The sequence below is a fragment of the Alexandromys fortis genome, unplaced genomic scaffold (assembly GCF_014885135.2).
Source record: "Alexandromys fortis isolate MF-2015 unplaced genomic scaffold, M_Fortis_MF-2015_v1.1 scaffold_261, whole genome shotgun sequence".
Classification (NCBI taxonomy): domain Eukaryota; kingdom Metazoa; phylum Chordata; class Mammalia; order Rodentia; family Cricetidae; genus Alexandromys; species Alexandromys fortis.
Genome location: NW_026068144.1, coordinates 1303245 through 1329796, shown reverse-complemented (window position 1 = coordinate 1329796; position 26552 = coordinate 1303245). Strand labels below are relative to the sequence as shown.

Here is a 26552-nt window from a genome sequence, read left to right as displayed (position 1 = left end):
CAATGACACCAAAATATGAACAATGTATAAGTATCTTGCTCAGAGGTAGAAATGTATAATGCAATATGATAAATATACTCAAAATTTTTATCAATATAAAAAATATCTTAAACAGAGGTAGAAGCATGCATACATACCATATGACAAAATAACTTTGCATAGGTGTACAAATATAAACAGAAATAGGGGCATATTCAATATAACAAATATAATTTGAATTTGTACCAATATATAAGAATCTATACCAATGTAATTTGACTATGAATAATAGCCCACAATTATTCATTCTATTATCCACTATTATTATTATTAGTGTGAGTAAGCTCACACTAATCTATTATTCCACTCAATTTCCTTTATGACATCCCTGGGCCTACAAAATTTCCACCCCAACCCCAGCCCTATACCAGTTATAATCTACCCCTAATTGATCTCCCTAACCCTGAGGACAAACTTTGTTGGGAGAAGGGCCGATGTCTACTAGAATTACTTCCAGCTATCATAGGGGTGATGTTCTTCCTAAGGGATCCTATAAAACTAAAATGATGGTTAAGTTTCAAGATTACTGTCTGGTATAATTGCAAATAGTCTCTGAGTAGTCTATAAGGTTTTTATGACATTCTTATTTGGAGTTCTGGCTAGAATGTTGCAAGAAGGTGCACCATTTCAGCTATGTTAAATTAAGGGGGGGGGAGGGAGAAAGAGAGCAAGCAGGGGAGGGACTCACTACATTTGAAAGCCGCTGTACAATTCCCCATTGCCCTCAGCTGTGAATAAGAACATATCCTGCCCTACATCCATGAAGAATTTGTCATTGTCAGTACTTTAGATTTCTGCCCTTCTAGTAGGGTTATAATGTTAGCTTGTTTTAAATAAATGTATCTTTTCTCAACTGTCCAAAGAAGACCTTTTAAATTTATCCCATAATTATCATTCTAAGAAATCTCATCTCTGCTGAAAAAGCAAAATTATTTAAATCAATCAATGGCTTCTTCTTGCTAAGGGCAGGACTGGTGCTATATGGTACCTGAAATATGGGGAGCTTCAGAGAGCTAGATCTCCATGCCTTTGTTTGTCCTTCCACGCCTGGCGCCCTGAAGTGCGTCCAGTGGCAGCAGACACCTGACACACGGAGATAAAAACCAGCTTCCCACAGGGACGTGATAGACACTTCAGGACGGGACTCTGTCCTACAAGCTCTGCTCGGCTTTAAACGAGCATTCGTGGCTCCCTAAATTACACCAGGCTATTCTGGGGACACAAAAAGATGTAGAACGGGGCAGTGTGGAGGGGTGAGGATGGGGTCTGGGTTTTCCTTCCCCTACTGCCATGTCCAGATTCTCTCTAACACGTGTGTGTGCGTGCGTGCGTGCGCGTGCGTGTGCGTGCGTGCGTGTGTGTGTGTGTGTGTGTGTGTGTGTGTAAAGTGAGCACGAGGATAATGGGAAGAACAATTTTGCTATGCATTACCACGCCTGCTGTGGCTTAATTTTTCAAATACTGATGTTTTCTTAGTGGTCCTCAGAGCTACGTTTCACACCTGCATGTTTACATGGTGGCTTTGATGTTCATTAACTCTACAAAGATTCAGGCAATGATGTGCAAAAAAAAAATGTTCTTGAAAAGCAGCCATTCCATTTGACATTTTTCGCGAATGTGAACTTTCCATCATTATGACTTCATGTCTGTGAGACTTAGAATAATCAAAAGTCACATAACACATCTACCCTGCAGAAACTACTGGCAAAGTTCTTGCCATCGTAAATGGCCTGTTTTATGTGCCCATTCTTAGCAGGCGAAATCAAACCCTATAAAACAAATCTTTCTCCTCAACTGCATATCTGCTGTTTCTGACAGTCCCCGAAAGGCTTTGGAAGTGGTCCAGAATTAGGTGCAAAGATGCCTGAAAGCCTTTGCAAACCAAATGGCAAAGCATTTAAAGCAAGCCCGAAGTGAGCAGGGCAGAAATGAGCATAACATTTGGAAGAGCTTCTCTTTGTGTCTGAAGGCTGCATTTAGCGGAGTACCTCCCTGTGCCTCTGCTTTTAACCAAGAAGGAATCTGGGCATTTCCTTCCCTGTAAGAAGCTTCCAGCAAAACAAAGCACTCAAGTCTCCACAGTGCTAAGGAAATTCTCACCACTGCATTCACAGATCTAGGCAGAGTAATCTTTGCTCTGCTGGGGGCTCCTTTAAAAGGAGTTGGAGGCTGAGAAAAATAAATAAATAAATAAATAAATAAATAAATAAATAAATAAATAAATAAATAAAATATAGTGTTAGTCTTCACCAAAGATATAAAGTTGTGCAATGCCCTGTCAGGTGCTGAATGGGGTCTCTAAAAGAAACAGACACACTTCTGCATCAACAGTGATCGCAGCACAACCACAACAGTAAACATATGGAAGCAAGCAGGGGCATCAACAAAGGTGCACGTAAAGCGGAAGCATAAAGAAGAATAACTATGCCGTTGATGGGAAATGGATGCCACTGCAGGTGACTACAAAGTCGCTAAGTCAGTCTCAGGAAGATCACTGTGGATCCTAGCGTTTATAGAGCCAAACAGATGAGACCCTAGGGGAGGAAAGAGAAGCAAGTTGCAAGAAAAGGAGGGGAGATTGTTTCAGATATGCATACGTATAGAGAGCTCTCCCTATGGAACTCTGTATAGTAAGGTAAAATCTTTTTCCAAAGAGGCATATGTTGAAATCCTAATCTCTGGTATCCGAGAATAATAAAGATGGTACAGATGTAATTAGCCAGTATGAAGCCACAGTGGAGAAGGGACCCTTAATCTTTTATAGTTGGTGTCCCGATAAGTTCTTAGTCAGCTTTCCATTACTGTAACAAGATACATAAGACTTATAAAAGGAAGAGTAGTTTGTAGGTTTGGAGGGTTCAGCACCCCTTCAGTCTCTGTCCCAATCAAAGAAAGGCTGAGAACCCAGGGCCACCACCTGGAGCTCAAAAGACAAGAACTGGTTTGGCCCTCTGGTTTACAAAGGGCCTTTTGTGCCTTTCAGACTTTAATCCTCAGATCTCAGACTTCTAGTGCTCACATCCATGAGATAACACACTTTTACATTTATGTATTGTTTATTTGTGTGATTACAGTGCCTGTGATTGCACATCCTGTCAAGGGGTGTGACTCAAGGTCAGAGGAGGTCAGAGGACGCTCTGAGGGAGTGATTCTCTCCTTCCGTGTTGAGGACCTAGGAGAGGAACTGAGCTGGTCTTAGAGGGAGGTTTCTTAACCAGCGGAGCTGTCTCACTGGTGGAAAACAACTTACTTTTATTATTTAATCCACTCAGGTTGTGGCAACTTGCTGCAGTCTGCAGCCGTCTTTTAAAACAGGCACTAGAGTCTGGGTTTGGCATTCGGGGTTAGCTCTACCCTAGGAAGGGGACCCAGCTGTGTGGTAGTAAGTCTTACTCAGGGAACAGCATCTTCCCAGACACAGGGAGGGCAATTCCCTGTTTGTCCATATACTTCCCTGGGCAGAAGCACAGCCTCTCCATATACTGCCCAAAGCTCTATAGGAACATGACCCATAGGAACCCTTTCAGGAAACAGAAATGCTTATTTTTATTTTATTTTTAATGACTACAAAAATGATCCAGGACATTTATGATTTCATTTAGAATTAAAATATATATTGGAGACTCTGTGTAGTATGTGTCTATTATTCCAAACCTGCTTTGCTATTTACATCTGTGTGAACCAGCTGTGAGCTGACATTTGATGTATGGACTGAGTCAATCCCTTTCTCTGAGTTCACACATGAAGCCTTGACTCTGAGTGAGACAGAATTAGGACCTCAGGGATGCAGGAAGCTTAAATGAGGTCATGAGGATGGAGTGCCCAGGAAGGGATCACAGCTTTTGTGAGGAGGGACACCACAGAGTTGGTTCTTTGTCCCAGCCATGTGAAGACACAAAGAGAAAACCTCTATGTGTGGTCCTGAAGGGAGCCCTCACCCAGATCTCAATTCTTGCACATCTTTTTCTAGAACACTGTTTTCTCAACCTTCCTAATGCTGCACCCCTTAATACAATTCCTCATGTTGTGGTGAGCCCCAACCATGAAATTATTTTTCTTGCTACTTCATACCTGTAGTTTTGCTACTGTTATGATTTGTAATGTAAATACTTTTTGAGTTGGAGGTTTACCAGGGGGCACAACCCACAGGCTGGGAGCTGCAGTCTAAAGCCTCCAGAGCCATGAGGAAATGAACGCTCGTTGTTTAAGTCACGTAAGGTATAACATTTTGTTTTGGCTGAATAGAACAACCACCATCTGTAAATGAACGAATTTACATATGCAATTGAGTGACAGGGCTATCAGTCATCCTCTGGGTAAGGACTTTATTCTCTAGAAACTAAATGTTTCAAGTTTGCATGATTACATTTGAGTGAAGTAGTTATGGGGCCCAAAGCGGTTCCTTTATTAACCAATGATATTCACAGCATGCAGAAGTGAATCTCACACCACTTTTCTACATTCAATAACAAATACAATCAGTTCATTTCACAAGTCATGGCACGTGATTTCTCCTGTGGCTGACTACCTGCTGGAGTTAAGGGCAGGGTATCCCAGGATATTTCCCTGCCCAGCTTCCCTGGTGCCTATTTTCACCTCTAATATCTCCGGATGTTACTGCTGCTGCCAGCTCTGACAGCAAGCTCTCCTGGCCTGCTGCCCTCGGGAAATCAGCTCATCTGGTCTGACATGCTCCACCATGTGCAAGTTGCCCACTAGTGGACCTGGGGGTGGGAGGAAGGATGGATCCAGCTTGCTTCTCTGTCTAGCACCCCTAAGATATCCTCTGATCTTTGGTATCCCTTTGGTAGACAAAACTCCTACCTGCACAGCTTCAAGAATCTTGGAAACCATCTCGACTCCTTTGATATTTTAGGGTTACCTCAAAGAGAAGGGCTGACATTTTAAGTTCTGTCTTCCTTTATGTCTGAAAGTATTTCCAGGTCCCATATGACCCACTTGGTGTGTGCACGTGTATATCCACGTGTGTATATGTGCACAAGAAAGACACGGCCAACGTTGGCCATCCGCCTCAGTCACTCTCACCCTCAGTCTTTCTCACTATCCTTCCTCTATCTCACTAGGAGTCAAGGCTTCAAGTGTGAATGTGGAGAAATGGGCTGATTCAGTCCACCGTCAATGAGACATAATATCTCATTGGCTGGGAGGCCACAGTCAATGAGACATGGTCTCTCATTGGCCGGGAGTCCAGAGTCAATGAGACATGGTATCTCATTGGCCAGGAGTCAACCAATTCAGGTAGGCCAGTCATCTAGCCAGCCCCAGGGATCCTCCTGTCTGACTCCCCAGCCCTGGGTCATGTGATCACATGACTTTTCTCCTGAGCTCTGCAAACTGATCTTGGAACTACATGTTTACACAGAAGGAATTTTACCGACTGAGCCACCTCCCAGCCCCATGGTTTAGAGGTTTATACCCTTGGTTTTGCTCTCCCAGAAGCCACATCCACAGCATCAGAAGTACACTTATGATCCATCCACACAGACAATGAGAGCCCTCACCTTGAGACTGGGGCAGAATTCTTTATTGAATCTGTGAGTCGAGTCTCTCTTCTCAGAGTTTTCTGCTGTCCTTCCTTGATCACGAAAGGCTTTGTGTCAGTGCTGTCTCCTGCTCATCAGAATCCTGGGACAACGGTCCCAGTGTGTCATTCCTTAGGGGCAAGGATGACTTAGCTCACACCACCTGCTCGTGTAGCATGCAGGAGACTGCTCTTCCCTAACGCCTTTTCCAGGTCCATAGATAAACCAAACCACCTCCTTTTCCCACACAGAAAACTTCCTTCCATCCACGTGGAGTTAGCGATTTTAGAATTTACTAATAACAGCAATTTTTCTTTTTTATTTACCATATGAAGTTGATAGGACCCCTATCTTATGGCTTTTCTCTCTAGTTTATGATAATGTTCCTCTTTTGCATGATAATGGCATAAGCCTCATTTTCCCTTCTGTTAGGTCTTGATTATTCCCCCACAGGCTGATATTGAAAATAAAAGCACTTAACACTTTATGTTAGCATTACACTTTATGTGATTGCGTGCATAGGAGGGAAAATAAGCCCACAGACACTATTAATATTATCACGCACATATTACGTCTAATGCAACTCATCCAGCTAGCATCCCCCTTTAGGGCTGTCTGACGCTAAAGCTGGACCTTGGCTTTTAAGAGGTAAAATAAATAAAAGGATGAACAATTCAGCTTATCGCTGTTAGGGCAGGACTAAATTCTAAGAGTCATTTGCATTGGATAAAAAATGTAACAGCCTAAGAATTAAACCTACTGCATAAGAGTCAACTCTAAATGTCAATTTTCTTGATATTTTTGTCTTCATCTCTTTGTCAATGACATAGAATAACTACATGTTTATGGGGCACAAAATGTTTTGATTCTTGTGTACACTACATACAATTTTAAATATTCATTTTCGTTTTGATATTATAATGTAATTACATCATTTTACCCTACCCTTTTCCCCCCTAAACCCTCCCGTGTACCCCTACCCCTTGCTCTCATTCAAATTCGTAGCCTCTTTTTTCTTTAACTTTTCTTCCACAAACACTCAGACACAAGCATGCATGTTCACATGTCTTAATACATAAACACAACCTGTTCAGTCTGTATAGTGGTACTTACATATCTATGTTTTCAAGGCTGACCATTTGGCATTGGATAAGCAAGCGGTGTGCTCTTCCCCGAGGACGACTATTTCCCCCAGCTCTGCATTCCCTAGTTCCCTGCAGTTCTGTGCATAGGACTGAGAGCCCATGAGACCCTTCCACATCAGCTTGTCTACTGGCGCCATCCTTGTTCGGGTCATGTTTATTCTGCCATGTTGATGGGACTTTTGACATTCCTAGGAGACAACCTCACAGCAAACTGCCTGCTGCTCTGGCTCTTAACAATCTTTCCACTCCTCTTTCCACAGTGCTCCACAAGTCTTAGATGCAGGAGTTATAATGTAGATGTTAAAAGTAAGTCAACCAAAGCTGAGCAAATACCAACAAATCTCAAAAAGATCTTATTCTCACGTTTATTACAGCACTGTTTATAGCCGGGAGATGAAACCACCTAGTACCCACTAAAGGAGAATGGATAAACAGTGTAGTACTTGTATATGCAATGGAAAGCTACTGACTATAAGAAAGGATGACACCCTGTCATTTGTGACAACACAGACAGACTGCAGGACATCACATTGTTATTGTTTTATAACATGCCAGAAAGCAGGTGCCTGCTGCAGATATTATCTAAATTCCAAAGAGGGTACACTTGCACAACACCCCCCCCAGGCTATCAGTTTAAAACAGAAGGGTCACAGGAAGTGGTGGTGAATGGGACTCACTGGCTTCTGGCAGCTTCTAGGAGGAAGCTGGAGGAGAAGGTACAGGAAAACCTCGACTGCCAGCCTGAGTTGTTAGTGGGGACCAAGCATCATCGCCTTAGGACTGAGTCCTAGTTACCCAGCTTCAGCATGTGCTGAGCCACCAGCTGGCCCCTCCCCTGCCTCTCTGTGTCGCTGCATCCTCCACATCCTTAAAAAGTACTCCTGCATCAGCTTCCGCTGGAACTGTATCCAGGATTGCCAAGGGCCAGGTAGGAAATGGAAGAAGACAAGACCATCTGAAGGGAAGGAGAGGACAGGCCCCTCCCCCAGCTGTCAGTCCCAACCAATGCCTCTTAAATTGTCTCTACATTCAACCACACCTCAGACCCACCCTTCTGTTTTCTGTCCTGGAAGAGTTTTAATTGGCTCATGTCCTAATTAGTTATGGCTTTGAATAGCACAAGAAAAGTTATCATACGGTAAAGTAACTCATTGACTAGCAGAACAGAACTAATAGAGGGAAGAACGAGGTGGAAGCAGGGCTTGAGCCCTAGTGACCATGGAAATCCAACTGCACAAAAGCCCTGGGACTTGAATAGCTCTGGGAGACCTCTGCAAAGAGTGGTTAAGTAAGCGAAAGGGGGGAGGGGATGCCACTGAGGAGCTGCTGAGGAGCTACCTCACCAAGCCAAGAGTACAGGGTGAATCCTCAGTCCATTACAAAGGAGTCCAGCCAGTCCTGCCGGGAGGTATTTTGTAAATCCAACAGACTATTAACACTTCTGGAGACCACAGGCTGGCTTGAAAGCACTAAAAAGACTTAGGTAACTTCCAAGGTCAGTCAAAAACCACCACTCTTAGACAACAGCTTTTAATAGACAAACACCCACCTTTTCTTTCTGCTCTTTATGGCTTAGCGGTAAAGGAGGCTGTCACGGTAGTCCTTCCCCTGAGGAGTTCTCTCTGCCTCTTTATGACTCTGGAAAGGAAAAACAAACAGGAGCACCTGTAAACGTTTTCCTGGCCTTTCTGAAAGAATAAAGTTAGAGAGTTTTAAATGATGAAAATGCCCTACTTACAAGAAATCTCATTTTCAGGAGGACCAACTATAGAACGATTAATAAAAAAAAGAACGATTAATAACAGCAGGCTTTATGTCTAAACGGGCGAGCAGGAGAAAGGTGTGGGTGACATGCTTGCCCTTGTTCGTAGTGCTATATTGAGGGAAAAGGGGTAGGCATATTCAAAAGACGGGGTCCGAGGAAAACATGAAGCCCTTTTGCTTGCTTGTTTCCTTGTTTAATGGGAGTTTTTATTCACAGCCTCCCACAGAAACATTTTTCCTTTCTGATCCCATTAACAGAAACCTATGCCAGGAAGGAAGAGGTCAAAGGGCAATTAGATCTATGACGTCACACCTTACGCAATGTGGAGGCCGGACGCACAAAACACTTCAGAGGCCCAGTTTCCTACCTCCTGTCTGAGAGTCGCTCTGTGGGCTCCAAGAGAATAAATACAGCTAAGCTATGGAGCCTGGGACAATCTCAGATCAGGAGACAGAGACTGGGAGCTATGATCTCACAAGTCTTCTGGCAGGCAACAGTCTGAGGCTGCCCGCAGCAGACCTGACCAAAGTGTCTCCCTCCCTCCCACCTCCAGGAAAGGGCTGCTTGATTCGCCGCAGTAGGCAAAACTGAGCAGCTTGACCTGCATAACCAGTGTGAAGTGTTTCCTGCATTCATAGCAACATGGTCTCACGCATCTGAGAGAACACTCACAGGAACACCGCCAACAATGAACTTCTCAAGTGTGATTTCAAGAGGCTTGCAGGGACAGCTCAATGGTTAAGAGCACCTGCTGCTCTTGCAGAGGACCCGGGTTCCCTCCCAGCGCCCATATGGTATTCACAACCTGCTGTAACTCAAGTCCTAGGGTGCCCATAGCCCACTTCTAGCCTCTGTGGGCACCAGGCAGGCATATGGTGCCCATACATGCAGGCAAGCAGGCAGGCAAAACATTCATACTAATAAAATAAATTTATCTTTCAAATAAAGTACGGTTTCAAGAGCAGTACAAGGCAAATGGCTGACGAAAGCCAATCAATCCTGTCAAAATTCCACGCAGCGCCTAATGTCGCTCGTGTTGCAGAAGTGAAGACTCCCGTTGCAGTCTATACGGCATAGACTTTTGCACGGGAAAGAACTAAAGGAGCCAGACTCATTTTACAGGGTCTATTTCTCACAGGAGAAGGAACTTCCTTGTAGGTGTCATGGATGCAGGCATTTTGGGAATCTGCGCGGCCAGCTCAGAAAGCTGTGTCACTCAGAACTGACAACATCACATCTTTCCTACTGCACATCTCTCAAGGTACCATATACTGCCTCACATCACCATGGTAGCCATTATCCCTGCCGGGCCATCATTTCAGAGAAGGGACCAGTAAGAGAATAAGAAAAATTGGTCTTTTAAAACGGGCTTCTCCACACCCAGACCTGGTATTCATATTCTCAACTTCTCGAAAGTCAGGCGATTCTAAGAAAAAAAATAATTTCCTTTTAAAAGGGAATGCTCCATGGTTTATTAAGATCATGGAATTTAAAACCCAGGCCTCACTTTGCCTTATGAGTGTTATCTAATATTTAACAAGTAACAGATAGTTTCAGGGCCGTGTGTGTGTGTGTGTATACATGGATACAAAAAGCCAATCAATACCCAGTCTTCTTCGACTGCTGTCCACCTTATCTTTTGAGACAGGGTTTCTCAGGATAGGTTAGGCTGACTGACTAGCTACCCCCTGAATCTTCTCGCCTCTTCTTTCCCATCACTGAGGCTCCAAACATGTGACACCACACCAGTGTTCACTTAGGTGCTTGGTATCTGAGTGTAAATCATCACTCACAATGAACTCGGGTCCTCATGTTTATGCAGCAATTACTTTATTAGCTGAGTTATCATCTCAGGCCCTGGGCCTCAGTTTTGTTTTCTATAAAATAACAGTCTTTGTATAATGGCATTGTATACTCGCAATATCATGGTTGTACATCAATTTTTTGTCTTCCTCTCCTTTCCGGTACATAGAAGACCACCTCATACCCCTGCTGATAATTGCACCTTCTGTCTGGTTCTGAACACTGAAAGAAGAACTAGTATTTGGTGTGCTGCTTCTAGGTTTAGACAATGGGAAGCCACATACGGTGCTCTGTCCTTCCTATGGTCTTGCCTAGGGTTGAGAAATGCAGTCATGATAAGTTTGAAGCAGCTTCCAGTCATCTCATCTAGTCTGCGGAGGACAGACATGGGAACCGTGGGACCACAGCCCGGCATATCCTGAGACTGTAATTAAAGTGTTTGGGTGAAATGAAATGCCATGATCTAAGATGTCCTTGACATGAGCCTCTGTCAGCAAAAACAAAAACAAATAAGTAGACAAAGTTCTTGTGCAGCCACCAACATAAATGTTATCCCTTTTATGGTCATTATGCAGTGTCCAAATATGGAATAAAGATCATAATCCAAAGGTGCCAACCTTGTTGCCCATTAGATCTCTCAATAAACATGGGCTGAGTATCCACCATGGGCTGGACATAGTATAAGGAGTTGATGGCCTGACGATATACGAGATGCTGCCGTAACTCATCCAGCCCCAACATCCAGGTGATCAGAGGGCTGAGATGCACTGTCTGGGAGGGTCCAGGTATAATTCTTCATAGGACTAGGTTCTAGTGACTTGGAAAGAAGTGAAATACCATAGCAAGGAGGTAAAGTAGCATAGCACCCACCAGAAACTACCACGGCCTCTTCTCTGTCCACAGGACTCACTGGACAATGACGATGAGGGCATCCTCGTCTGCTGATGAGAGCATCCAGAGCTCAGTGCACTGGGTGACAGGATGTAGAGGCACAGGGACACTAGATCCTACCAAAGGCATTTTAGCAAGCTGATGGCTGCTCAGCTTTGACACCTTCCCTCGCATCCTGTAGCACTTGCTAGCTATGAAATAATACAACAGGAACTACTTATATGTCTACCTACTTTATGAAATATGTATACTTATATGCATTAATCATGTGTTAAAACTTTTATATTAATGTGCTATTCAGCCATTATAATTTGTGTTCTATAAACTGGGATTGGCTTGGCAAGAAGAAAATGTTAAGTATGTCTCGACAAAAAAAGAAAGGAATCTATTGTATATGATCCCATATATGTAAATCTCCCAATTTTAAATGATCCTTTTCTTCTCCTTCATTCCTGAAACTAACTTTTCCTAAATAGGAAAGTCCCTAAAAGCTCTTCAGAATTGAGTGACTAGAATGTTCTTGACTGAGTATCAAACTGCAGCTGACACATTCCTGGTGAGAGGACTTGGTTCCTAGAGACAGCCATCTTCTCGTTTATTGGGTGAAACGATTGCATCTGGAAAATGTATACACCTGAACTCAAAACTCAGAATCAGTCCCCGGCTGCATCCGGAGATCTCTGTTAACTGCAGCAGATTCCAAGAGAATGGAGCAGTGAGGCACCGCCCTGTTTCTCAACACTTCATCTGCCACCTTTGTGTCTAACCTTACTATCTTGGCTTTAGAAGTTTGGCTGAGAAGTTCCAAGTCTTGCATGGCTTGCAGGCTGTCAGTCTCGCTAGCCAGACTCGAGGAAGCCTAACACCAATGTCGAATAAGTCTACACTTTAAAAAAAAAAAAAAAAAAAGGTAAGAACTATGAAACTTCTGGGAAATATCTTCAATATTTCAGAAAGTAAACTCAAAGGTTTAAGATACAAGCTTTGGATGTTTTCCTCCCTTGTTATCCTAATGCTGGGCAGTGTTTGAACAACTCAAGTTGTCTCTGAGACACAGCAGAGAAGTCCTCATCTCTGACATCTCCTCTCCTGTGGGCTTCTCCCAAAGGTCTAGCCACTGCTCCTGCGATTGGTTTTGGCTATCTGAAAACCCGCCGATGTCTTTGCTAACCTTTAGCTTGACTCCCCCTCCAACAAGATCTTGGCAAATCTTCAAGATCCCTCAGGATACTCAGCGAAACCATTGTGGTCGCCTCCCTAAACCCATCCTCCTCTACACACATATTACATTATCCTATTCCTCGGAGCCTGGGTTTTGTCTAATGATAACAGATGGGAGTTAGTGGTATAATAGGCCAGATTACATCAAGTTTTTAAAATGCCTCAGTGCAGTTAGGAAGATGTCTATGATTCGACCCTCTGGACCAGTGCAGCAGGCAGACCTGGGGAACTCTGTGGCAAGGATCCTTCCATCCCTGCAGATACTGACTAACAGCAATGCAGCTGTATTGGGAAGGTAATGACAATGAGAGGACCCTTCAAAATGGAAAACATTGATAAAAAGATTCTACAATGTGTACTCAAGACATTTTTTTTAAATATATGAAAAGATCATTTAAAATATTGAGAAGAAAGCATAGGCAGGAAGAGACGACCCCTGCAGTCACTCACTCACCCAGATCTTTAAAACATTGCCTTGAACGCCCAAAGCAAGCAGCAAACACCTTTCAAGCCAAGATGCCGAAGAGGCAGAGTGAATGAGAGCAATGACTGTGGGCTATTTATGATCTCCGAATGCCCTCTGCACCTACAACACTGCTCCGAAGGACCCCATGCCTTGGACAAACATTTTCTGAAAAGCGCTTGAGAAAACCTGCACATAGTAACACAAACCTGTTATCCCAGCACTCAGGGAGCTGAGATAGGAGGATTGTAAGTTCAAAGCCAGCCTGGGCTGTATGGTGAAACCCTGTCTCAAGAGCCACAGCATCTAAAAAAAGAAAAGGACCAGAGAGTGAAATATTTCAGGGACTGTGTGCCATGTAAGGTCTACTGCATATTCTTCTCAGGTGTATTGTGCAGCCCTGCAAGAAAAGTCGTCCTTTGGGTGCCCTTGGCTGGCAACATCTATCCTGCAGGCTGCCTCTGCCACATCCCTGCCTGAGGCAAGCACACTGGCCATGCATGCAGACAAAATTACCAAACTAGAGAAAGCCAAGGGGCTTCTGTGGAAAAGGACAATACCTTGGCAGACAGATGGTAAACCAAGTGCAAGTCTCCCCAAGTCAATGGGCTGGTTCGACACAATTCTATTAAAAATCCCCGAGCTGTTTGTGCTTCTCCTTTTGTTTTTATTTTATCTTTGATTTATAGTAAGAAAAGGGAGGTAAGGGGTGACACATATAAAGAATTTGGCAAATTATTCTGATCCATACAAAGACAATGTTTGAGGTTAAAATGGTTTGGGAAAAAAAAAAGTCAGAATGGGAAATAACCTCCCCCAAGTTAGTAAAGCTATAATAATTAAGAGTATAAATGGCTTGGGAAGTGACTCATGGGTAAAGTGTGTCTCACAAAAGCATGAGAACCAGAGTGTGATCCTAAGACTCCACATTTTAAAAAGGAAGGCAAGATTTATAGATAGCTTAACAGTACGTTATGAGAATATTTTGGATTCCAGAACCAATTTAACAAGTCAGAAATCCTAAAAACACCTGTAGCTTCAGCTCTGAGGAATATGATGGCCTGTTCTGTCCTTAGCATGTGAACATGCCCACACTTGTGCACACACACTTGCACAGACAATACTTAGGCACACACGAATTAAAATTTACTTAACAACAACAGGCATAGTAGAAGACATCTGTAATCCCCTAAGCACTCAGGAGAGAGAAATAAGCAGAGGCCTGGGATTTGCTTTTCAGCGAACCTAGACATCTCAATGAGCTCCAGGCCATGACACACTGTGTCTCCAAAAACAAGGTCAATGGAAATTGAGGAGCAACACATAGTCAAGGTTATTAACTCTACACACACACACACACACACACACACACACACAACACTGTTATTAACTCTACACACACACAAACAAGGTTATTAACTCTCCACACACACACATACACACACACACACAAGGTTATTAACTCTCCACACACACACACTCAAGGTTACTAACTTGATACATACACAAGGTTATTAATTCACACACGAGAGAGAGAGAGAGAATAACCCAAACCAGATTAATAACATAAAAAAGCATAAAGCAGAAAACAGATCTTAGTACATATAAGAAAGTAGCACATGACACAATGTTGAAAAAGTGTTTGGTTAAGGTGTACAGAAACATTCAATTAACAAGAATTACTAAGACAATTGGTTATTTGTGGGAGGAAATTAAGTTCAGTATTTTTAATATTTAGAATAGATTATGTTCTAAAATAAATTCTAAATCATAAAGTTTAAGAACTCTATTACAGAAGCTTAAATAAAGCACAATTAAATATTTCTATTCTCTCATCCTGGGAACAGCATTCTGAAATTATAGTACTAATACATATGCACACACACACACATATACATGAATACTTGAAAATGAAATTAGTAAATTCAGTTAACAAATTTTGGAGCTAGAGATGTAGCTCAGTAGTAGAGCACTTGGATAGCATGGCTCAGGGCCTTTGGTTCAATCTTCTAAACCTATAATGTTACCTATACTGTCAAAGTAGTAAACATATTCTTACATATTACATGGTAATTTTAGATATGAAATAAACTTAACCATTTACATTCCAACAATTACTATTTGAATTGTTGAATTACTATAAGAAATACTTTGCAAATGAAAACAGCATCATTAAACTTAGGCGAAGAAATTAGCCCACATGAGTATACAATGCCTATGAGAGGTTTTAATTCCAGGCTCCAATTGTCTATGAACAAAACAGAAATGGACATTCCCTTATGTAAATAATATCAAGCATACTTTCAGTGGTCTGGATTTTTGATCTAACAATTTCCCTTCAGAAAAATCAAGGAAGGGGCTGGAGAGATGGTTTGGTGGACAAAGACTTAATAACCTGAGTGTTCTTCCCCGAACCCATTGCACAGTGGAATGTTGTGGAATATTATTTTAACTAGGCAGATGCCATCCAGTTGTTTCTGCTGCCTTTGTTAGTACAGCAAAGATGAGTTATCTTCGTTTGTGCTGGACTTGTTTAATTATGTAAAGATGTGTTGCATTTGGTTCACCTTGACTGTCTAAGGTACCTCATTCATCTAATAAAAAGCTGAATGGCCAATAGCTAGGCAGGAGAGAGATAGGCAGAGCTGGCTGGCAGAAAGAATAAATAGGATGAGAAATCCAATCTCTAGAAAGAAGAAGAGAAAAAGAGAGGAACATGGACAGAGCCAAAAGCCAGGCAGCCATGAGCCAGTCAGACACAAGAACATAGTACATACAGAAAGAAAGGTAGAGTCCCAAGGCAAAATGTAGATCAAGATAAACAGATTAAAATAAGAGCTAAGACCAAGCATTCATAACTAAAAATAAGTCTCTGTGTCATGATCTGGGAGCTGCTTGGTGGCCCAGGAAAAAACCTGCTACAGTGGAAGGAAAGCACCAACCCTACAACATTGTCCCCAGATCTCTGCACATACATCACACACACACACACACACACACATCGTACATACACAATAATAAACACAATTTCTAAAAGAATGAATCTAAATGAAATAATATAAATGTATTAATATGTACATTGGGCCATGATACATAAAGCAGGATTTGCATATCTAACTCTAAGAAATAGAATAGCTAATAAATTATGTCAAAACCATATCACAATATTCCACATTACCATTCAGCAAATGCTTAGCGAAAGTGTTTTTTCTTCTTGTTCTATATTATTATTGTGGTGGGTGATTGTATCTGTATAGTATGAGTGCAGGTGTCTATACCCCATGTGTGTGTAGAGGTCCAAGGATAATTTGTCTTTCCTTCCACTGTATTTGCCTGGGATCAAACTGGATCATCAGATCTCAATCATGCTTGCATAGCAAGTGCCCTTTACCCACATATTACCAGCTCAGGAAACGTGTGTGTGTGTGTGTGTGTGTGTGTGTGTGTGTGTGTGTGTGGTGTGTGTGTGTATTCACATACAGAATTTAAAATTTAATACACCAAAATGGTCATTAGTGATCATCACTGCAATTTCCCTAGTATTTCACTAGTATTTTAATATTTAAATTCTTTTATGTCTTTCCCACCATTAGCCAAACCTAATTTCTTAGTCAGAATAAACAAACCTGGAAGACAAACTTTAACCTCTCATAAAAACACAATAAAAAGGAAAATGTTGGTGCTCACTAAACCAAAACTCAGTCTCAACCAGAAAACACAACTGATAATGACCTCTGGCGTGTAATATAAGTGTAATGTAAGACTTCAGATTACAGATTCAAAATCATTAGCAGGGAGCTAAAGAGATGGCTCAGTTGGTGAGGTGTTTGCTGTGCAACCATGAGAATCGGAGTTTGATACCCAGCACTCACATAAAAATCAGATGTGGCAGCTCACACCTGTAATCCCAGTTCTGAGAAGGCAGAGAATGGCAGATCTTAGGACTTTCTGGCCAGGCAAACCTGGCCAAACTGGTAAAATCCAGGTTCAATGAGAGATGCTCTTTCAAAATATAACATAAAGAGTGACTGAGGAAGGCACCCATCGACCTCTGAACCCCAAAAGCACAGACACACACACATGGGCACATGTAAGACATGCATTACAGTATCTTATTAAACTAAGACCCTAAATTTATCACAATCTTGTCCCCACATGAGTTAGCCATGTCTTAAAAATATGCTACCATAGACACCAGCACAATGTTCATCCAGGCTTAAGGGAAAATATGCAGTTTATACACAAATGACAGCATCCAATAAAAGCTCTGCAACAGCAAAGCCAGATTCATTAAAGGGAACATGATCAATAACCTTGATTTGACCATTATTAGATTGTTAGAGTAAAACACTGTAATTAATGGAGGCCTGCCCTTATTAGCGCAGGAAGTTGGGAAATGGGGCTTGCCGGTCGCTTGCTCCTAATGCAATGAACAGCGGAAACAGTGTACTGGGGTTATTAGCGAATCAGTTGGGAGAAACGAGTAACTCTACAGAGTGTGATGCAACAATATTAAGATATAGCAGCAGGGAATAACTGGGAAACCCTCTAATTAAGACATGAAGGAGATGGTTCAACAGCAGAAGACCAAAGGGATAGCATTGGTTTAGACTGGTTTAGGCCGTCACAGAGATTAGGAGTGGAACCCCACCCCGCAGTACAGATACTTACGAATTGTATGAGATCATTAACTTCCCATGGTATCTGTCTCCTTCTCCACAGCAAGCCCAGAAGCAGCTAATCACGAACGATGAGTGTAGAGTGAGACAAGAGATGCAGGACACCTGGTTCAAAGCCTTACAATGAAAGTTATGGTTTTCCGTTCTGTAGCTGTCTCCTATGGATTGGAACATTACCTTCTAAAGTGAGTGGGGAGACTGGAGAGGCTCATGAAACTCACAGATCCCCTCTCCGAGGTTATATAAGCAATAAGCCATTGCTGTGGGAGAGGAGACTCTTCAGTAATGAGGCACTCAACAGATGCACAATACACAATACACAGGGGCACAGCCTTTGTGTATTAGTGATGCAGGTACATTCCAGTCTCCCATCCTCTTGCAATTAACAAAGATCCAAGCTCCTGTGAGCAACCCAAATGAACCCAAGTTCACCATGCTGGACTTGGGGGAATTGTTTCTTTGATCTTTTGCTGTTCTCTTTATCTAGAGTCAAGGGAAACAATCTCATGGAAAGCAATGGGAAACCTGCTACACTACCAGTTACTCCATGAAGAAAGGTCAGTCACCAAAGTCCCTGCAGCCGTGAGCATGACTTTCCCTTTGCTGGCCCAATGAAAGCATAGGAAAAGGCCTTGCTTGATGGTGGAGGAAGGCTGGAAGAGGTGGAAAAGGAATGTTGTGTCAGCAACTTAAGCAACAATGTGGATGCTGTCTATGGATAGCTCCCAGGACAGTCAGTGTCTGGACCACATGGAAGAGTTGGTTCACACGGTGCCTACAATGTGCCAAGTCCCAAGTCTGCACAAAATTGGGGATGAAAGAATGAGTAAAGAAAGAAACCAATCCTGTCAGAGCAGGATTGATACAACCATAGAAGGTGGGGGAGTATGTCAGAGAAAATTCGATAAAACTTCTAAGTAAAAGGAAAATAAATTCAGTGAGAACTCAACAAATCTGGAATAAGCCTATTGAACATGACTTTAAAAGAGATGTCGAAGACAAAGAAGGAAGAAAATTGGCAGTGCTGGGAAGAATTAATGAAGACAAAAATCAATATTAGTCAGTAACAAGATAGATAAAAATGCTAGAAGCACAGGGTAGGTGTGTGTGACGAGCAGCGGTACATGGCATGTATCACAATGCAGAGAGAGGTAGACCGTGGCCTTGCAGGAGGAAGCAGGCGTCTAAGTTCTGGCCATCACCAGATGCTGATGAAAGACTCTGTGTGCTACCAACAGTCACTGGAAAGAGAAAGAACAGTTCTGAAAAGCTGCCAGGGAGTCTGCAGAGAAGCCATAAAGCCTCAGTCTGCAGAGAAGTCATAAAGCGAATTTATAGGGCCACTGAGAATCAATAGCAACATTAAAATTGATCATAATTAACATTAAGGGTCATTGAACTTGGAGTAATAATGAGTGCTTATTCTGAGAAAAATTGTATGTGACAGGCATGGTAGATATTTACGTTAGGAGAGGCACCTTTGGGCTGGGTGAGAGTGGGGAAGGCGTGGGTGGGGTTCAGTTGTCCCTACATGCCACTCATATTCTCTCATGCCATTTCATCAGAATCATATAGACATGTAAAAAGACAAGTGGATACATAAATATCTGTATTCTTGATGCATGCGACTATTTCATAGTCAATCGACAAATGACCTAGCCCACAGCAAGTTACGTGACAGCTGTTTGATATGTGATAACATCACTTGCTTCGTGTACACCCTAAAGAGAAGAGAAAGGACTAAAGTTCCACTGCCTGTTGAGATGCTATCAAACTTCTGAACAACAAATGACCACATTGTTGGCAAATACTGTTTGGTGCTCAGTTCCTCAGAGAATACATGAAGGCTTCCTTTGGTCCTTAAAGTGAAAGGTGGAAGGAGGCAGGTAAGTGATTTAGTTCACCCCAAGCACCCGTGGACCCTGTCTGCTTACTGGAGTTTCAATAAGAATCCATCTGGGCTAAGAGCAGTTGTCAGTGCGCACCTAACAAGTCAAAGACAGCCAAGCTCAGAATGCCGGGTGAGGAGTCCTGAAGCAGTTCCAACAGGCCAACCACCACACTGATATCACCCTTGATAGTGTTATCCTGGTCTACACATTTAATTGCCATCATGTAGTTTTGGATCAATATCAGTGACCAAAAACAACCAAATGTTTATTTCCTCTTACAATGCTAATTTTTTGTTTTTTTTATTTTTCAATTCCTCAGCTCGTTTGTATATGCAAATACAGCCTTGAGCACTTGCCGAACAGGCTAAAATATATATTTCCTTATAAATCCTAATTCTCACCAGAGACCAGAGTTAAGGGTCAGTAGGGGTATGCATCATGAACTATATAAAACATAGTGGCTAAATTTGTTATAAACTGTAAAATACGTAAGAAGGGATTGAAAACAGTTTAGAGTGTCTAAACAGTACTAATGAAGGTCTTATAATATAAGATACTGGAGGCTGAAATCGACATTACATCTTACATGAGATTTTACGGATATCTGAAAATAGAGAAAGCTGCCCGCCTTCCTCCGAACAAAGCTCTCTGGTCTGTTTGGGAAGCAATGAGAGCTGCACAAGGACACATTTGTGTGGAAGAATGAGAACGGCTCTCTCGGAAACTGACAGCTCTGCTCAGCCAAGACAAGTTCAAGGGGCACGGAGAGGCCAGGCTCTGACGCGAACTAAAGAAATGTACTGTTGTTCACGTTCTCTTCCCAAGCTCTTAGCTTTGTCTCCACAGCTCAGGAATATTTAGCAGTTGGTGACTACAGGGACAATGTGCTGTGGTTTCACAGGAATTCCCAGAGGAATTTCTCATCTCTTCTAACGTTTCTCAAGGAGTGAGCACCAGATCCCTGCCTCTCCCCGCTAACTGTCCCAGAGAACCTAGGAATCCTGATCAAATGTACAAATAGGTATTCTTATGACATCTGAAAAAAACATGAATTCTTGAAAACTGAAGTTGAAATGTGACCATCAGAAGGAAGCATTTTCATACTTTGTAGATGAAGTATATTGTCCGGTGGAGAGCAACTCAACATTTATCCAAACACTCACACACACACTGCACTCCCTGGGCTCCCAGAAGACCTCCGCGCCTTCGTTATGTCGCAGACATGAAAGCTGCCGACCAAGCACCAGCTGAAAGCTGAAAATGTGAATTATATAAATTCAATACATTTATATGAAAAGTTAACATAAAATATTTTTAAATGGTATGAATTAAACAAATATATAAAATTTATATATAAAAATTAGTAAGTTTGTCCACAAAGCTGAGCGCCTGGAGCCAAAAATATGAAAGAGCTCCATCCATAAGACGATCACTCTTCATGTTGCGCAAGTGAAAAAAATCTCATGGTGCTGGGTTTCTAAAAGCAATATATTTATTTAAACAAATACAACTTGCTATTATGTGTGAAAATGATAATGGTGTAAAGAAATCACACACACAGAGTTTATATCAGCATTTGTCAACGGCTGCATCTCGAGAGTTGACCCTCAGCATGTCACACGAATTATCTCACTTGTTTCTCTCAGCAATACCTACTTTTCAGGTGACAAAACCAAGGCACGGTGAAGTCTCGTAGCTTCTTCACAGAGCAGCGGGCTGGGGTTCAAAGCCGTACACAATCTCTGAGTCACTCTCTCTACTCTGACTACACAGAACTTTCTAGTACAGGGCCTGGGATGCAGACTGGTGACGGCCTGAAATGCATGAGATCTTGCTGTAGATCCTTAGCACTGGCAATGAGAAGAGCAAGGAAGACAGAAAGGGAAAGCCACACCCCAGCCCACGATTCCAGCAGAAGACCGCTGCTCTACCAGAGGCCACGTCAAGACTAAGAACATCAGGTATGACACCCTCTACCACCCACTAATACTTCTTAGAGCCCACAAAGCTGTCTCCAACAGCACTTCCTCCCCTCAACTGCATATCCCATCCCACAATTCTGGCAGAAGACCCATGATCCTCCAGAGGTCAAGGTGGTACTAGGACCTTCAGAAGCCAAGATGGTACCCAGAACCCTGGAAACCACAAAGGTACCTGGAATCCCAGAGACTTCACCAGAATTCAGAAATCCAGAGGCCAGGCCAGTTCCCAAAACCCCAGAACCCCAGAGGAAAAGAGGGCACTTAAAACCTCAGAGGTCATGCAGGCTACCAAAACCCCAACAGAGAGACAGCCTACCAGACCTGAAGATTCGCTAGTCACCAGAACCATAGGCCACTCAGGCCAGAAGACCAGAGAGGAAACTGAACCAAGGAGAAGGAAAAACATCCAAAAAGATCCATCCAACAAAGATAAACTCAGAAATCAGCAGCTAAATCTATAATTAGCCCAAGCCGCTATGATTAGAGGATAGATTAAGAGCACAGTCGACAACAGACAGGGCAACAGGGCATCTCCAGAGCCCAGATCCTACTACAGCAAGCTCTGGGTATGCCAACACAGCTGAAGCACAAGAAAATGACCTTGAAACCAGTCTTATGAAGATGACAGAGACACTTAAAGAGGAAATGAATATATCCCTTAAAGAAATTGGGGAAGCACAAACAAACAGGCGAAGGAAAGGATAAAATGGTTCAATATCTGAAACTGGAACTAGAAACAATAAAGAAAACACAAACTAAGGAAATCCTGGAGATGAAAAATCTAGGTAAGGAAACAGGGGCTACAGATGCAAGTATCACCAATAGAATACAAGAGGTGGAAGAGAGAGTCTCAGGCATTGAAGATATGATAGAAGAAATTAATACATCAATCAAAGAAAATGTTAAATCTGAAAAGCTCCTGACATAAAATATCCAGGAAATCTGAGCTACTACAAGAAGATCAAATGTAAGAATAACAAGAATAAAAGAAGAGGAAGATTCCCAACTCAAAGGTCCAGAAAATACTTCCAGCAAGGAGGAAATGTCTAGAAAGATACAAGGAGCTTACAGAATACCATAGATTGGACTAGAAAAGGAAGTTTCCCTGCCACATAATAATTAAAACACTAAACGTACAGAACAAAGAAAGAATATTAAAACTGCAAGGGGAGATGGCCAAGTAACATATAGAGGCAGACCTATTAGAATTAAATTTGATTTCTCCGTATAAATAATAAAATAATTGCACTCCAGGTAGTGAAAATAAAAGTATAATGCCCCCAGCTGTTACCAACAACAACAGAGAGATACAGCATTTTATATGAAATATTTACCCTAAAAAGACACCACTTAGCTCATCAGAATATATGAAGCACACAGAAGGGCACATAGCTGTGATGCACATGCGCTCTCCTGAAACACAAGATCCAGAGCACAGAATGGTGCTTGTGAAGGCTGAGCATGACCATTCATGGGGACACTGCTCAAACACACAGGTTCGGCAGGACTGAGCAGGGCACCAGGACTCTGCACTTTTCACAAGCTCCCTAGTGACCATAACACCAAGGGTAGCAGGCAACAGTCCGAACTGAAACAGGCTAGATGATGTCTAATAAACAGAACTCTAACCTGAGATATCAAGCTGAAGAGCTAAATTGTAAAGATTCTGATCCTTCAAATGCAGGGAAGGAAATGGGTTTCTCTTAGAAACTGACAGCAGTGTACATAGTTGTCTGTGAGTCCTTTTCTTTCAAGTCTGGACAACAACTCAAAGTAACTCAACATAGTTCTCAAAAAATTTAGGCGGGTTCTGATTTCATGAATAGTTAAGAAAGGCTGGGAATACGCCTATCGTTGTATGTGTAAATGAGCAGTTTGGAAACACATTTTTTTAACTTAAAATTCATCTGATGAGGCATAAATAATGTGCTAGGAATTGTAGAACACAAGAAGTTGAGGACGGGGTCAGTCAGCATGGTTGTCCCTGTCCTCCGGTGACCTTCAGTGAAATCTGCACCATGATGGACGGAGACAGGTTATACTGAAAATCGTGTGTAAGACTGAAAATATACACTGAAGCAATGATGATTTCACATCAAAGCAACTGGAGCACAGGATAGGGAGCAAGGGACGTGTGTGTGTGCGTGTGTGTGTGTGTGTGTGTGTGTGTGTGTGTGTGTGTGACACGGGGCTGGAGATAACAATTTCAGAGCAGAAGTGAGTGTTGGCTTCCTAGAAAGGAACACATGCATACACATCATAGGACTGTAGCTGGTGTGAGTACACAGTAATTTTAGCAGTCAGGAGGCAGAGGCAAGAGAATCATGAGTTTGATTCTCATGACTGGGATAGAGCGGCGAGTTGGCTGCAGTTATGTGAGCATGCCCCTGCACCCACAGGTCAGGCCTGCAGCATGGAGTCAACACTGCAAGGGGAACTACAGACCTGGCAGCAGTGACAGGTATGGTGAAGAAGAGGCAGCTGCAGACAGAGGAACATGTCATTACTGAGCAGGACCAGTCCTCGGCTGTTGGGAGGCTGGAGCCACCACAGGGCCCTCCTGGAGCTGGCACTGCTGCTGTTACTTACAAAACTTGCCCCGCTTGGGGGAGGAGAGCATGGGGCACAGTACTTCCCATAGGCTGCGAACATGATGGTCATGCCCGGGGTACCAACAGGGCAGCTGTTGACAAGGGAAAGGTACTGTAGAGCAGCCTGGACCTTCAGGTCCTGTCCTGGGACATGCTGCCCAAACACGTGATCACCATAACTCTGAGCAGCAAGATATCTGAGATGAAGGACGGCTCATTTTCTATGTTAAGCCTCTTTGAAAGACTAATGTGATCCGTGCTGTCACCAGAAACTCTGGTGATGTTCAAGATCTGTGCTGTCACCGGGGCCACGGTGCTATGGTCAGGGAAGCTTCCTTTGCAGTTGTATTGATGACTGCAGACTCCTAATTGAGAATGAGGGACTTTGAAGGCTTCTGTGCCAACCTCTCCCCCACTCTACCCCCCTGTAAGTACAATTCAAACATGAAACTATTGAAGAGAGTCCTTAAAAGTTGTGACAGACATGCTAAAAATGCTGAAGTGCAGCTCTGTGGAGCTGATGGTCTCTGGGGGTAGGTGGGACACAGGACACTCAGTGTTCTTTAAGGGGATGGCCACTAGGGGATTGACCACGATCCAACGAGTAGACGGGTAACACAAATTGGACTTTGGAGGTTTTCGGGGGGGAGGTGGCACAAGGGTGGTTGGGTATACTTGGGAGTAATGGGAAAAGTGTGATCGGGGTGCATTGTATGAAATTCCAAAGTAATGAATAAAAACATTCTGTTGGGAGGGGGGGCAGATAAATGCCACACAGCAAAGGCAGTGTAAACCTGTGCCTCCTGGGACGTGGAAAGTGCAAGACCCGTGAAAACCACAACACACATCCTTGTGTCTAGCTTGTGTGTCTTTAATAGCACCAAAGCAAAGCTGTATAGCCAGTGTTGTGAATTCATGAAAACGTACACTTGTATGTTTAAAAAAAAAAGAAAAGAAAAGAAAACCTGAAGTGTTGACAATCCTTGAGAAAAGGAGTTACCAAGCGATTCTAAAAGAATTGATAGCACCAGAATACCAAGGAATGCAGAGATAAACGTGGTCCAGGGCTGAAGAGGGCACAGGGATGGAGTACCCTGAAGCTGACAATCTCCGTCTTAGCTGCATCAACTGTCAAGGGTCCACCTGGTGAAGAGTTTAGGCTTATTCCTGCAACCCAAACACTCACAGATAATGTTCTAATAAAATTACAACAAACTCTGACAGGGACTTTCCAGTGTTACAGACTTTAAAGCTCTGGATCAAAGCATTAGCTGATGTAACTTTTATGGGCAATCGGGTACCACATCAGACATTTCCTGATTGTGCATCTCTAGAAGCAGATGTCTCATCAGTCATGACTCCCCAACTAATTCATAGGATGCTCCGTTCCTCTCTCATACCCCTCTGGAGTCTCACTCCTTCAGTTCTCTCCTTCCTGTTATCTTTAAGTTTTTCTCTCAATTCCCTAATTCCATCATCTTTTGACCATGTGCTTAAGTATCCTCCACCCCTTTATTGTAATAATTTTAAGCAAAATCAGTGGACCCTTGACCCTTTTCTCTAGCAAAGAAAAGTCCTGATTTTCCTTCAAATATGCTCCCAGCTTGGCTAATCAGATGCCAATGGCTATTGCCCTGTGACTTTCTAGATATCCATCCCTGCATCCTCAGACATTACTGTGGTGATTTGAATGATAATGGCCCCCATGGGTTCCCATGTGTGAATACTTGGTGGGACCCTGCGAAGGATTGGCCTTGTCAGAGGAAGTGTGTCACTGGGGGTGGGTTTTAAGGTTTCAAAAGACTCTCACTATTCCCAGCATTTCTCTCTGACTCTTGGTTGTGGATTAAGATGTGAGCTCTTATTGTTCCTTTACTCCACGATCATAAACTCTGACCCTCTGAAACCAGAAGCCAAATTAAATGCCTTCTTTTATGAATTTCCTTAATCCTGGTGTTTTATTACAGCAGCATAATAGTAACTGTGACAGTTTCTATTAACCATTTCTCTGCATTGAACCTCCTCTCTCTAGATGTGATAATCTAGATAGCTCGCCATTTTTATTACAACCGTGGAAATGAATTATCGACAACTGAACCCATCCAGAGTTCTAATATGCCCCCTCTCAGATCGGTTGCTGCCTTGCTGAAATTATGAACCCTCCTACTTGGCCAAATCCAAACACATCTGTTATCTAGTTGACTCCTCTTTACCTATGATTCCACTCAGTGACCATCTTCTATCAGTTTTCATATTATTAGGTCTTTATACATGAACCTAAGAAATACTTTCCTACTTACTAGGGCCTGGGGATCTTGCTTCATGAGTATTATGGGCACTCCTTCAACTGCAACTTTCTCATTTCTGAATTTTGGGGCCTGTTCTTTGCTTTGCAGGCTCCATTTTTAAGGTCTGTGTGTGCCTTGATGCCCTGCTCTTGGCCTTCATTCAGCCCCATTTCTTTACAACCCATCTAAACCATTTTAGAATCAAATGAGGTCTTCAGTCACATTTCTCGAACAGTTCCATGTTCCCATC

General features: G+C 42.7%; 1 protein-coding gene across 3 annotated transcripts in view; it reads right to left on the bottom strand.

Moving 5' to 3' along the window:
- Positions 1–26552, bottom strand: part of Csgalnact1 (chondroitin sulfate N-acetylgalactosaminyltransferase 1) — a 319461-nt gene that overhangs the window by 206722 nt on the left and 86187 nt on the right. For 2 of the 3 annotated variants that reach the window (XM_050126918.1, XM_050126920.1), the window contains one exon: positions 8277–8365. The exons of the other annotated variant lie outside the window; for it this stretch is intronic. The gene's annotated coding sequence lies outside the window, so the exon portion shown is untranslated. The remainder of the gene's footprint in view (positions 1–8276; positions 8366–26552) is intronic. 3 annotated transcript variants of the gene reach the window in all.